Consider the following 13,627-nt stretch of genomic DNA (forward strand, 5'->3'; position numbering starts at 1 on the left):
CTGAGGGCACCATGATTGTGTGTGTCTATCTGTGTCTCTGTGTGAATTAGTGTTCTGAACCACAAAACACTAGATGATCACATCAACTGAGTCTATGTGGTTTGTGTTTTATGTTCAGTGGAAACTATTATTGGTCAACCCTGATGAAAAAAGCACAAGAGCACATCTTTTTTGAGTTACAAAAATGAAACCAGTTGACCTTTAAAAGTATTATAAGCAGGCAAATCAGAATTAAGAATCCCCCTTAATGAAATCCACTTGAAATCTAATTAAGTTTCCTTAAAAGTAATTTATTAAGATTTTGTTAGTTTATACATAAACAGCATGGTAGATAATCGCTCAAATATGGCTCAGTTTCATGGGAGCAACTTGTTCTTCAGGCAAATACTTTTTGTGCTTAAAGCTATACAATCCTGTTTATCCTGTTAAACTAAGTGCTCTAAAACGTTTGAGGGACCATCCTGTTTGCCACAAGTGGTTTCAGTGTGTGTGTCATGTAATGCAGTGACAGTGACATAAAATTAGGAAATAACCAGCTTGATTAACACTGTATTTCCTAGCTTTGGTGCAGAGAAAACGCACATGTGTACATCATCAAACAGGACCAATTTAAAATGTATTCTACAACTGTAGTTACTGTCATCTTTGACAACAACACTAACATTTAGACATTAACATTTTGACTGAAACCACTAGCTCAAATAACAAAGTCACAGCACTGTACTGAAACTACTTTACTCATCATCAAAACTAATCACAATAAAGTGAGTGTAAACACCTCACAGATTGAGTTTACAATCTACAGATTCATTATGTGTGCTGTATATCATCCTATGGTATTGCTGTCAAAATGTAAAATGATTTACTGGTCCTTTTAGAGATAAACATGTTTTTATAATGTCATTATTATATTAGACCAATAAAGCAATACAAAGTAAAAAAGGAAGTCAGATAAATTTGATGATTGCATGAAAAGGAAGTATCTGTCACACCACTGCCAATAAGCAGATACACTGCTGTAAATTGGACTCTATCTCCCCCATGTGGCCAGATGAAGACATGTTTCATTTTATTTTGCTATTTGTTGAATTTTGAGAATACCTGTCTCTTTTCCCTGATCATTTACAGGAAGGTCAAAGTACTGAGTCAGCTGCAGAGTAGCTAAGATGACTGGATTTCACGCAGTGTCGCAAGGCCATTTGCAGAAATCCACAGCATTAAGATATATACCATATAAACTGTGGGCTCATTACCACATTACACATTTCTAGAGCTTTCAAAGTGACTGAAATCAATAGAGTATACTGGCCCAGAGTTAAACTTACTTTAATGTAATAGAATTCAAGTTTACAAAATAATTTCACCACAAGGTCCATTCAGAAGCTGTTCTGGAGCTTTTGATCACATCACATGATCTTCCACAGCATCTTCATCTACCACCTTGCAGAGGAAGATCGTGTGATATGATCAAAAGCTCCAGAACAGCTTCTGAATGGACCTTGTGGTGAAATTATTTCGTAAACTTGAATTTTAAATGAAAATGTAAAAAAATGTTAGCATGTCATTGATCTTGTGCTAAAATGACCAACTGAAGAGGTGACACCAAGTCAGTACATTTGAATGGTAGAAAAAATCATCAAAGACATTTAGGATTCACACATGGGCAAATATTACCAGAAAGCAATGATATTTTTCTGCTACTTATTTTTATTCAGTACTGCATGCATCACCATCAACTGGTTGGTGTAATTCAATACATGTCCACATGTTGGCAGCACAGTAACATCAATGAGATGTAACAAACTTGTTGCACTGAGGAAAGAAAAGTGGAGCAAGGCTGCAGAGCTGATAAGAGTTTGTCTGAAGTTAAATTTTTATAAAGTTCATTGCAGTCAAAAATCTTGAAATTTTGTTTAGTTTTTTGAGGACTAAACTATTATAACTGTAAGTGCTGTTCAATATTGAAATTGAAGTTACACATCAAAGCATCTATGCGGGTTGGACTTTCAATGGTTGCGTTTGGTAAGATTTTAGTATTCAAATCCCTAAGTGAATGCAGAATACAAGAACAACACAAGACACCACATAAAATATACAACTAAAAGTTTCATGCATATTAAAAAATAATGACAAATTAAAGTCAAACTAAATATATATATATATATATATATATATATATATATATATATATATATGTATATATATATATATATATATATATATATATATAACTGTATGTCCCTAATGTATTTCTGTATGGTCATCTGTGTGCTAATAATAAAAATAGAGTAAGTACCACAAGGCAATTGCACAAAGAGATTAAATTCATTTGTTTGTGAATTGTTTTTCTGTATTGATAACTTTTAATACAAAATATTTCAGACATACTTAACATTTCTTGGAGCATAACAAATAAGGCTTTTTTATTGTGTTAAGTGTTTGTTAACAAGTCCAGTTAAAATAATTTCTTTTTAATATATGAATTTTATCAGATGACTGTATCTGATATCCAGAGAGTGCTGCCGGTTCTGTGTTCTAGTCCTTAGTGAAGTGTACAGTAGATGCAGAACTTAGTGGGCATTCCTTTACTGGTTCTTCCCCTGTGTGTTTCATTCGTAGTTCTGAATTTAAACTGACAGCCCCTGTGGAGGAGTTGGTAGACTTCCCCAGCCATCTGTCTTAGAGCAGCCCCCCTCGACACCCCCATCCCTCCCTCCACGCATCCCTCATTCCCACACTGGGCCTTTGTCAGCAGTTCCTGTCCCTGGACTAGGCGTGGCGTGCGCAGAGGCTGGGGCGACCGTGGGTGCTTTCAGAGGCACCTGCAGATGGGACAAAGGGCCAAGGGTGCTGGGGCTGAAGACAGATTGATGCTTTGTGCGCTAGGGCTGGAGAGAGCAAGAGAGAGAGAGAGAGAGAGAGAGAGCAAGATAGAGAGAGGGTGGTGGGGGATAGTTAGCTGAGAAGTTTTCAGGGAGAGGATTTTTGGGGGAACATGGGTGGGTTGGGGGTGAAGGGGGAGGTCTGTCACTCCAGTCTGTGTGAGTCCAAGCTTTGGAGGACCCGGAGAGATTGACAGCTTTTGTGGACCACATCTCTGCACAATGGTCGTGCTTTAATGGGCGGTAAAGCTAGAGTAGAGCTTTGGGGAAGGTTTGGAGGGGAGGTGGTGCTTGGTAGTGGTTGCGATGGTGGCGGTGCGGGGAAGCTAAGGGATGGGGGGCCAAAGGCTTTACTGCTTTGCTTGGTGGGGACCAATTCATGGGTATTCAGTCCAAGGCTCGTTATTCACTGAATGCATCCAGTGGAGGAATGCAGCAGCATCAATTAGAATGCGTTAGCAGATAGCAACGCAGGGAAGAAAAACCTTTCTCTCCCTTTTGCTCACAGGACAACACAGTCCCACTATAGGAGGTGTCAGAGCCACAAAGCCTTTTTTGTGGGTCTCTCTCCATTACATTACCACTGCAATATGTAAGGTGGGGACTCTTTTGATTTAAATTAAGTGGAAAAAACACTAAATCCTATTTTTATTCAGCAAGGATAATGGTGTTATACTCTATAAAGGTCTTTAACTACTTATGTGTGGCTTAAAATCTTCCCCAGCTCCCTTTTCACTCCACCTCAGTGTCTTACTCTCATTGGGGGCATTATATTTATTCAATGGTGGAGGGTCAAAGACAGACTGTTAAACAGAGTTGCTTGTAGCCTTAACTGCCGCATCACTTCTAATTGTGTATCAGTGGGTCAGTGGTTTGTTGTGTTGTCCCCCTGTAAGAAAGGAAGAGCGGATATGAATTTAAACAGTATCTTGTAAGGCATTGTTTGGAGTGGGCTCAGGCCACCACTTCATACTCAGAGGGCCATTTAAAAAAGTTTTTTCTATAACTTTCAAGACATTGATATAAAAGAAGAGGAAGGAGTGGAAAACGCTTTGATGGTGATCACATGTTGGGGCTGACACACCATTCTGTTTTTTGAATGTAGAGAGGCCAGCCGTACATGCCCTTCGAACTAATTAGGCTGCACTTAATTGAATGCTTTTTCAGGTCGCACACAGCAAATGCATTCTGTATTTGAGAACAATAAAAACAGCTTTAATTTCAATCAGCCGTGTCCCTTTTTTTTTCACTAAAATATTCCTACAAAATTTCCAATTCATGCTACTTGTGCGAAATTTAGAAAACAGACTTCAGGGGGAAAAAAGGTTATTCTGCGCTGACTAACTTGAACAAACTGATTTTTAAGTTTTCCATCCATGCACTCAGCATCCATTTTGTCTCCAATTTCCTTGCTTTTAACACAAGATGATACAGATGGCATGTGTGCTGAAATGGAATTGGGAATTTTTGTTCTCCTTAGGTTTAATGAGAACTAACTGGCAGGAACCTCTTGTAGAAAGGTGTAGATTTCAATATGAGCAATTATGCTTCATTTGAAGCCAAATGAGCCAAATTTGCATCCTCTGAAAAGGGAACCAGAGTTAAACTGTATGAAAAGTGCAGTAAATTGGGGCAAACATCGCAACGTGCAGAAATGCATCTCCGCTGTAATTGTGTAATTGTAGAAGAGCTCTAAATGCACAGCCCAATTAAACTTGCTTCTTCTGCAAGGCAAAGAATTGGCAGGTTATTATGCAGGAAAGTATCAGCACATTTAAATAGCTGCCTCCCTCATGGGTGGGGATGGAGGGTGGGATCATTTGCAGCAAAATGGAATATCTGATCAAATATGGACAGATGTCTTCATACATGTGGAGCGGCTGTGAATTGGATTGGAAGAGGCAAGATGGATGGATGGCCTCCTCTAAGAGATAGAGCTTCCTGCCCTGAGTACTGAGGGGGCACAAGAGGAAGAGGGTGAGAGAGGGGGAAGGTTAGGCTCTCAATGGGGGGAGACATTTCCCTGAAACACCAGTTGATGGGTTTCTCCCACAAAGGGTGGAGTGACGCAGTCTGCACTGCTGCAGAACAGCCTGGTCTCTGTCTGGATTAGGCCCTGCAGCACACAAAGGGGAGCTCAAGTAAACGGTTCATGAATGTTGATTAATTGATGCCATTTTTTGCAGTGTGCCATGGAGATTTAGAGGGTAGGGGTGCATGAGGGAGGTTGCGTGTAAGCAGGGAGAACTGTGATCTGAGGCTGGAAATGTGTTTTTGTGAGTGTATTTTTCAGATATGCAAATCTTAAATGGTCGCTATAGATCACAAACTGACACAAGTTTGATTCATAACTTCTGTAGAGATTCCTTAATCTCTCTGACTTCAATAAGCACGACAAATGTGCCAGTAAAAAGTTCTAAGAGCTTAATCAAGCTGGCACGCTGTGACTATCTTTGGTCTCTGTGTGCTTTGACTCCCGATGGTGTTGTCAGATGTGCCCAGCTGGCACAGCAAGCAGCTCAGGTGGCAGAGGCAGCGAGGAGGTTCCCACGATAGGGGTTTAGGGGTACAGGTGTGCTGGGAGAATGAGGGTGGCCCAGGACAAGGAGGGGCGAAGTACTGGCCCATAGCCCACCTCAATGGAGGGATCCCAGGGGCCAACTCAATAGCCTGGGTTCCACTTGATGGAGAGAGAAAGGAGCGTTTCAGCCGCTGCCCAGCAGGAAAGATCTGGTTGTGGGAGACCTCTTTCAGGACTCACTGTTTGTCTGAAGGCTGTCACAGCAGATGAGTACTCAGCAAACAGCGTGAACAAGGATTTGAACCAGAAAACCAACAGAGCCTTGACAATATTGTGATTGGGCCTTGTCTCCTTAGAGGGGGCTGAAAGCCGAATTGAGAGCAGTAACAAGTGCACATTCAGAGCAGGACGGGGATGCCTTTGGGTTGTGTTTTATGGTTTTGAGGCTTGTATGTGGCGGATAAAGCAAAATCATGTTAATCTCCCTTTTCTCTCATCTAAAAGCAGAATGGGAGTGAACCTGTGGCACTTTAATGGTCTAACCAAAGTCTTACAAAGTCATTGTTCAGTCTTGTTAAGTCAAATGTGAATGAGACTTCTGCAGTCTCTTGACCCAAAACAGAAGACAAGTTGAAGCATTCTTAAAAAATGTAAATATAAGCACTGCAACAAACAATTACACTGAGTTTATTTAATTCAGTTATTTTCAACTTTTCTCGGATGCTTTGTCAAAGGACCCTATTAATGAGCCTGATGCCTGAGCCTGAGGATGATAATTTTGATCATACTGTTTTGCAGCTTTCCAGCCTCTTTCAGTGTTCCTGCTGCACCTGATGGTGTAATGTAAGATTCATAGTGCCTCTGTGAGAGACTACAAAGTATGTATAAACATACATCATAGTTTAGGTTGTATAATAATGACAATAATAATAATAATAATAATAATAATAATAATAATAATAATTAATCATTAATAATGCCACAAGACATGCATACCATCAAGCCTGCATGCTTACTCACTTACTGTGACTCACACAGACACACATGCACCTTGGCTTTGTCACCTGGTTTCTGCCCAGAAAAAGGATTAGAAGGAAAGCCGCAGCTCATTCCCATGGGGAACAGGAGAAGAGAGGGAAACCTATTTATATCACACATGCTGCGGTAACTAAAGACACTTGCTGAACTAATGTTTTCTAATTTTGAGGATAAATAACACTTAAAATTATATGCAGATAAAATAATGCTAGTGCCTTTTATAATTTATTATGTGGTTGTAAAATCCATTTTGTTAATTTAGACCAGTGTGTTTTCACACCAACAGGTCTGATAATATCTATCCATCAGCTGCTGACAACTAATTTGAATGAGGAGTGGGAATCAGTGAAATCAGATTACACATAAAACAAACCAATTATATGCTTCAGTTTTGTTTCCCCTCTGACTTTGTATACATTTATCGACCTATTTATCCATTTGATGGTGAGTGAGAGGGGCATACAAAGAGTGATGTTGTCTTTTGGAGGAGTTGGGCTAACTTTTAAGGTTTCTGAAGAGAGAGGCTTGTGATGGAATGGGCCGGGAAGGACTGTGACTTCTCCATTGAGAGTGGAGGGGCACGCTGGATTAGCTTGATTTGCCTGTGAATGGGCGCATTCCATTATTCTTGTTAGGGAGCTGTCACATCAAATTGAGAAAGTGAAAACCTCCTTTTATCAACCTTTTCCAAGTGAAACTGAACGGGCAATCAATAACTGAATTCAGGCTCAGGGGAAAGTCAAGCAGAATGATATGGGGCTGTTATAAAGGGGGTATTTGTCAAATTGCTAATGGAAAAAGTGGATAACTGATGTAATTTTGGCTCCAGATGCTGTTGAGTATAACAGAAAACTGAAAATAAAGAAATGAAGCCATAGCGGCACAAATAAAATTAGGCTCTAAGGACTGTAGTAGTAATAAAATGGTAATTATAACTGTATAAAGCAATACAACAACTATTACTACTACTACTATTACAACTGCCACTACTAACAATAATAATCAAAATATGTAATAATTTTAAGAAGATTAATATGGTGGGAACAAAACAAGTGCTATAAAATATTAGCTTCAACACATCAATAAACAAAGCATTTAATTTGAAAAATTTAAACAAAAAAATAAATTGTATTAAACCCTCAAGAAACAGCAAATCACAAAAGTATTATTTTCCTACATTTAAACCAAAAGTCAAAAGACTGATAAGAATTTATTTTTTAAGAGTTTTAAGACATTATACCTTCATTTGTATATATAGGTATAATTATTGGTAAAATGTTACAACAAAAAGCATTTTTATTTGACAATATATTTATCACATTATGCTTCTGATAATTTTGCAATGAGTTCAATATAATCCAGCCACTGTTACAAGACCAAACAAACCGGGAGTGGCTCACTTTTTATTATATGAATGACACCATATTGTTTTGGAGTTTCATTATATTGACCTTATTGTGCCATTGTGCTTGTTCTGACACCATGATAATGCCTGAATACAGAGGGATTTATGCTCTGTATAAATAGATCCCATAGTCAAGGATCGCTTCAATTATCCCTCTACACATTGACAACATGAACAGAATAAAAACTAAAGCCTCAGTCCAAGCTGGTCTCAAGGCGCTCTTCAAACATTGTTTTGGTTATTGTTAGAGGGGCAGAAGAACATCATCAGCATCAATGGCAAAAGAGAAAAGAAATACATTCATCTGATACATAAACCTCTTTTATACAATCATAGCATTAAATGAGAAAAAAGTTAAAGAAAAGTAAATAAAAACTAAATGTTTAGTTAATTGTAATCTACATTTGGGCTATTTATGTTACTTTATAACTACAAGTCTGTTTGTATTGTCTCTTTAATATATAATTCTTATATTTTAATCCTGTCACATATGTGAATATCTTTAACAAGTGTTTACAGTGATTTTCTATCATATTAAATTGCACATATTATTATGGCGAAGGGCTTCCTGCACATTTGAACCATTAATCAACAAATTTTCTCATATTGCTGCTTCCAATTTTTACGCTGGATGGAGAAAATGAATCGGATCATTTGGCCTCATCAATCAAGTTGGTAATTGATGTCTTAATCGTTATACAGTTAATTGAGCACCTTGATTGTTGCCTGTCATTGTACAAAGTATTCAGATACATTGCCCTGCAACCAGCCTGCAGCGGTTTTGGGGAATTAGAACAAAAGACATGAATTTTGTTGCTTTACAATTTTGTTATATTAATATCACATTTCCAGATATTTAGTAAACACTACAAAAGCAAAAGGTATTTTTGAAATGTGTTTTTCTTTACACACCTTTTTGCAAAATTGCAACTATTTTGAAAAAGTAACTAAAAAATAATAACCATTTTGTGGAATGCTCTAATCCTGCCAATAAGCGTATGTTAGGTTTTCATCAACGTAATTGTCATCCATCCATCTTTTGTGCACAGTGAGTTGATAACAGCCTATGAAAAATGACTCAAGACTGGTGTGTGGTGAGTGGTAACCACGTTAACAGCCCTCCATGGAACAGCAATTCCTCATTTATTCCACTTCACTGTCTTTTCTCCACCTCATATACCCTCTCACCTTCACATAACAAATCTCAATGCAACCAGTCCTGACATTAGTTAAACAGTAGAGGCCCTAGGCTAGGCGACTGAGGCTGCAGAGGCCACAGGCTCTCATATAGACAGACGCTGAGCTCCTCTAGCAGGGGATAGGTGTAGAATAGCAGTTTGGGCTTGGGGGGAACAGTGGGGGAAGAGTCCTTAATTGAGTTACAGAATACTTTAATTACGACTGTTTCCCACATTCCTCTTAACGCTTCACACAATATGAGCCACTAAGGGGGAAAAAAACACCCAGCTCCAGCCCCGGAGTGCAGCTGCGAGGCAATTATCATCAAGCACCCCTGCATCTGTGTACAAACAATCCCACAGCTGCTGGCATTGATACTGTATATGCAGAGAAGAGCAGAGAAAGCCCAGGTTGACCCTGGGGCTCCAGTATCGCCTCCAAGACCATGACCTATTCATCTGGGAGGTATTTGTGACACCTATGAACACTCGACCTGTTTACAATTTCAAATGAGCTGTCACATAATGTTTACCACAGTGTGTGCTCTTTGTTGATATAGAACATTGTATAAATGTTTGTATCAATATGTAAAATGATCGAAACCAAAAGCATTTGATGCCTACTGTAGCACGCCTGAAGTGTAGCCTAAATTCCCACCTGCCCTAAATATTCTATTCACACAAGTGTAATGTGGCACCTCTTAGAAAGAAAGAAATAAGGTATCAGAGAAGAAGCTTTGGAACCCTCTTGCTCCTTCTTCTCCTTTAACCCCTTACAGTTTTCCCCCTTGTTTCCTCTTAGGAAGCTTTAATGTTGGAAACACAATCTTATTCCACATCATTTGACAGTATCACATACATATATTCTGTATCAGATTGTTCCAGCTCTTCGTTGAAGCTAAATCTTGTTTACACATAGTGAAATATTCAAACTCTAGACTTCAATCCTGGACTGTTTTGTGCATCACACATTTCCCAGAAATGTCAGCCTGACATATTTGGTATGTTTGAAAACTTTGGGAAACCCACTTTGAATAAAAAAATAAAATTATGTTGGTTTGAACAATGTTTAGCTGCACTGAGTTTGTAAAGAGTTTGTAAAGACAGAACCACCCACAGGTCAGGAAGGTTCAAGGGATCCAGAATAATTACTGCATGTAATATCCATCCACATGAAGGAACATGCTTCAGGATCATTTTGTTTTTCACCTGATGCTCTGCAAACATATTAAAATACATTTAATCATTGCTATAAGAATGTGTGTGTGTGTGTGTGTGTGTGTGTGTGTGTGTGTGTGTGTGTGTGTGTGTGTGTGCAATCTGTGTTGGCATACATGTGTAGAAGTGGGCTTGACGTGTGTGTGACCAAAAATGTGAGTGGGCTAGTGAAAGTGAGTGGGCGTATTTGTGAGAGCGGCGTGACTGAGAGGGGCACTGTGGGAGAGAGGGGAGATGGAGGATGACTTTATGACACTGAGGGGACAGGATCAGGGGCAGAAACAGAGAGGGCCTGGTGGACGTGGAGGTGGTGTGGGGAGAGGGGCAGCCCTAGCTGTCAGCTCTGAGGGGCTGCTGGAAGACTCTGCGGGAGCCCAGCTTGGCCCCCGGGATGCCTTGTCACCACGGCGAGGCCCTGGAATGCACAGACACACAATGAGCTCCTGGGGCTCAGAGGGCACTCTGATTTGATAACCACATTAAAGTCCTAGCAACATCTGTTGGGGTGCAAGAGAAAGGCCTACTGGCAGGCTTTAACCCCCCGAAACTGGGATCATTAACCCTCAGCCCTGTGAGAGAACGGGGACAACAGCCCTCTATTTGTCAGCCGCCCTGCACAGGGCTGCGGGGGCTAATATTTTACCAAAAACAGCGTGAGAAGAGAAGCAGCCCTGGGCACCATGGAGAGTGCTCCTTCACACTTTACATACACATTAGCAGGAAAGTAGTCTGTTTTACTTTATGGAACTCACAAAATAACATTTGCATATAGCCTCTAAAGTAGAGGCCCTCTGAACGTGTCGCTGATTTAAATGATATTGATCAAACAGCTGCACTTGTCTCAGTTACTTTAGCTTGCACTTGCATAATTCAAAAAGTAAACATTTAAAACTAATCTTGCTGTTCCTCCAGTGCAATGATTACCAAACAACTTAGCAAATATCAAATAAATAGAAAGGACAGATGGACATCATCTTAATGTCATATGTAATACATTAACATACACAAAGATGTGTGGGTATTATTTTCCCCTCTGATTTGCTAATGTGTGGTTGGAGGCAAGGGGGCGAAGTTGATCGAGGATGGAGAAATAACAGGTGTCCTGTCACAAAGACACGTCTCAGGCTCCAGGATGCTCTGGTGCTTCGTGGGTCAGCGCCAAGCCTCATCCACCTCCACAGGTTTCAAAGCAAAGGCCACCTCTCTGTAATGAATAATTAAGGAAACAAAAGGCCCCGAGGGGGTGAGAGGGTGGGGGAGGAGGGGGAAGCTGTGGAGGGCCTAATGCAACTAGGCCAGATGCAGCGAGGAGAGCTGAGGTTTTTGCCCCTGCGCTTCATAGAAAACATCATCCTAAATGTATTCCCTGGAGATGAGGGCCTGCAGGAGGTGCCCCCAATGCACAGGGTCCTCAAGTGCCTCCACACAAGTAATCCCATTCACTGCAGCTCATTACATGGGCAATTAAGTGCTGGGGTGGAGGAGCGGGGTGGGGTGGGGAGGGTGATGGCGAAGAAGTGTGTACGTGCATGTGTGTATAAGTGTATGGAGGGGTAACGGAGGCCCATCATTGGGTTATAAGGATCGAAACCCCCCACCAATCCAATTCCCCTTCACCCAGCTTCTCCTTCGCTCGCCGAGTCGCCCCCTCCCAGCTCCTTCACCTGGGCTGAGTCTCTGTGGACACCTGCCTCTCCTAATGAAGATCCATGGCTTCATTTCCATTTCTGGAGTCATATCAGAGACTGCCAAGCACAAAACAGGCCTGTTTCCTCTGAGGTCTGGAGAGCCGGATAGAATGACACGGCTAAGTGCTCTGGCAGAGCAGGGCAGCTGCGGAGCCTGAAAATGGGATTTGGTTGTGGGTTCTGAAGTGGGGGGCTCGGATGGAGAGGATCTGATGTTTGGATTGGCCACAATGGCAGCCGTGTGCTACCTCAGCAGCTCCTTGGCACTAATGAGGCTTTCTGCAGAGATGGAGGAGAGGAGAGGGCATGAGGAGGTGGAGAAGAGGAGAACAGAGGAGTGTACCACTACACACCTACCTCACACATCACTCTCACCTCCTCTGCTGATAACAGCTATGCTAACTCTTGAAGATACACACCAAAGATCTTGTATAACACAATGAGTACACATTCACGTTATCTCTCTCACACACACAAGCACAGGTATCAAGATATAACCATCTTTGGGTTACTTGATATTTCCACAAAACATTTAACAAACCATTATTTACAGTATAATGCACCTACTTTGCTCTACAGTTGTTTAAGCTGTTGTTCTGTGTAGCTGCCATGTACTATACATGCTTTTTAGTAAATAGTGATAACTAAAATACATTAAAACTGTTGAAAAGAGGTGAAGGAAACACACAATCAGGATAACTGAGGACAAGTATACTTTCAAATCCTATCATGAACAGATTAGTTACTGAAGAAACTTGTGGGTTTTTATGTCCAAGACATAAAAAATGCATAAACTATCAATTTTTTATTTAAAAAAATACAATTGGTCAATACCAGCCCCGAGCTCTCCGCACCCCACCCTGTTACCCCCTGTGCAGTGAGCGTGTGTGTGTCTTTCAATACAGTGGTCGAGGCTGTGCTTGTTAACATGTTCTAGCTCACTGACTCCTCTCAGCACCCGGGGGTAGGGCCTCAGAGCTGAGCCAGGTGAGGAAGTGGAAGAGAGAAGGAAAACAAACAAGGTGACACCTCAGCCATATCACAGCTGCCTGCTCCAGTGACAGACCGGAAACAAGTCCTGCCCAGTTACTTCAGCTCATTTTATTCAGTCAACAAGCCATCTTGGAAAAAATATTGAGTCTGCACGTTCACAGTAGGAATAATATTTTGCAGGGAAAAAAACTCCTAAAATTTCAAGTTTGAGTAGCAACAAGAACAGATTAAGTGAGACAAAACATCTGCTAGAAGCAGGTGAAAGCAGCAAGATAAAGCAACAATCCAGTCAGTTTCCACACACAGTTCCTGACAAGGCAAAGGACAATAGCAAAAAAGTCAGAAGTAAATGTCGTCATCATAGATCTGAGGAAAAACCTAAATACATTTGGCAGAATACTTCAAATGAAGAGCATGTCTGCTGCAGCAACCATGTAAAAAAAAAAAAAATAGAGCATGAGCATGAGGCATAAAGCTGGCCTGTTTGTGTCTGTATATGTGTGTAGGGGTGGAGCCTGAAGGGGAGGGTAGGTGAGGATTGTGTATGGTGTCATTTTGCAGGCCCCTCTGCAATCACCTGGAACAGAGCACTTCCCTTCCCTGAGTCTTATCAGTTCCCAGAGGAAATACCTGCTGCAGGTAAACACGACCCTTCGACCCCTCAGCCATCCATTCTGCCCCACTCTCAGCAGCCCCTGTCCCTG

Source organism: Siniperca chuatsi, linkage group LG8 (assembly GCF_020085105.1).
Source record: "Siniperca chuatsi isolate FFG_IHB_CAS linkage group LG8, ASM2008510v1, whole genome shotgun sequence".
NCBI classification, from domain to species: Eukaryota; Metazoa; Chordata; class Actinopteri; order Centrarchiformes; family Sinipercidae; genus Siniperca; species Siniperca chuatsi.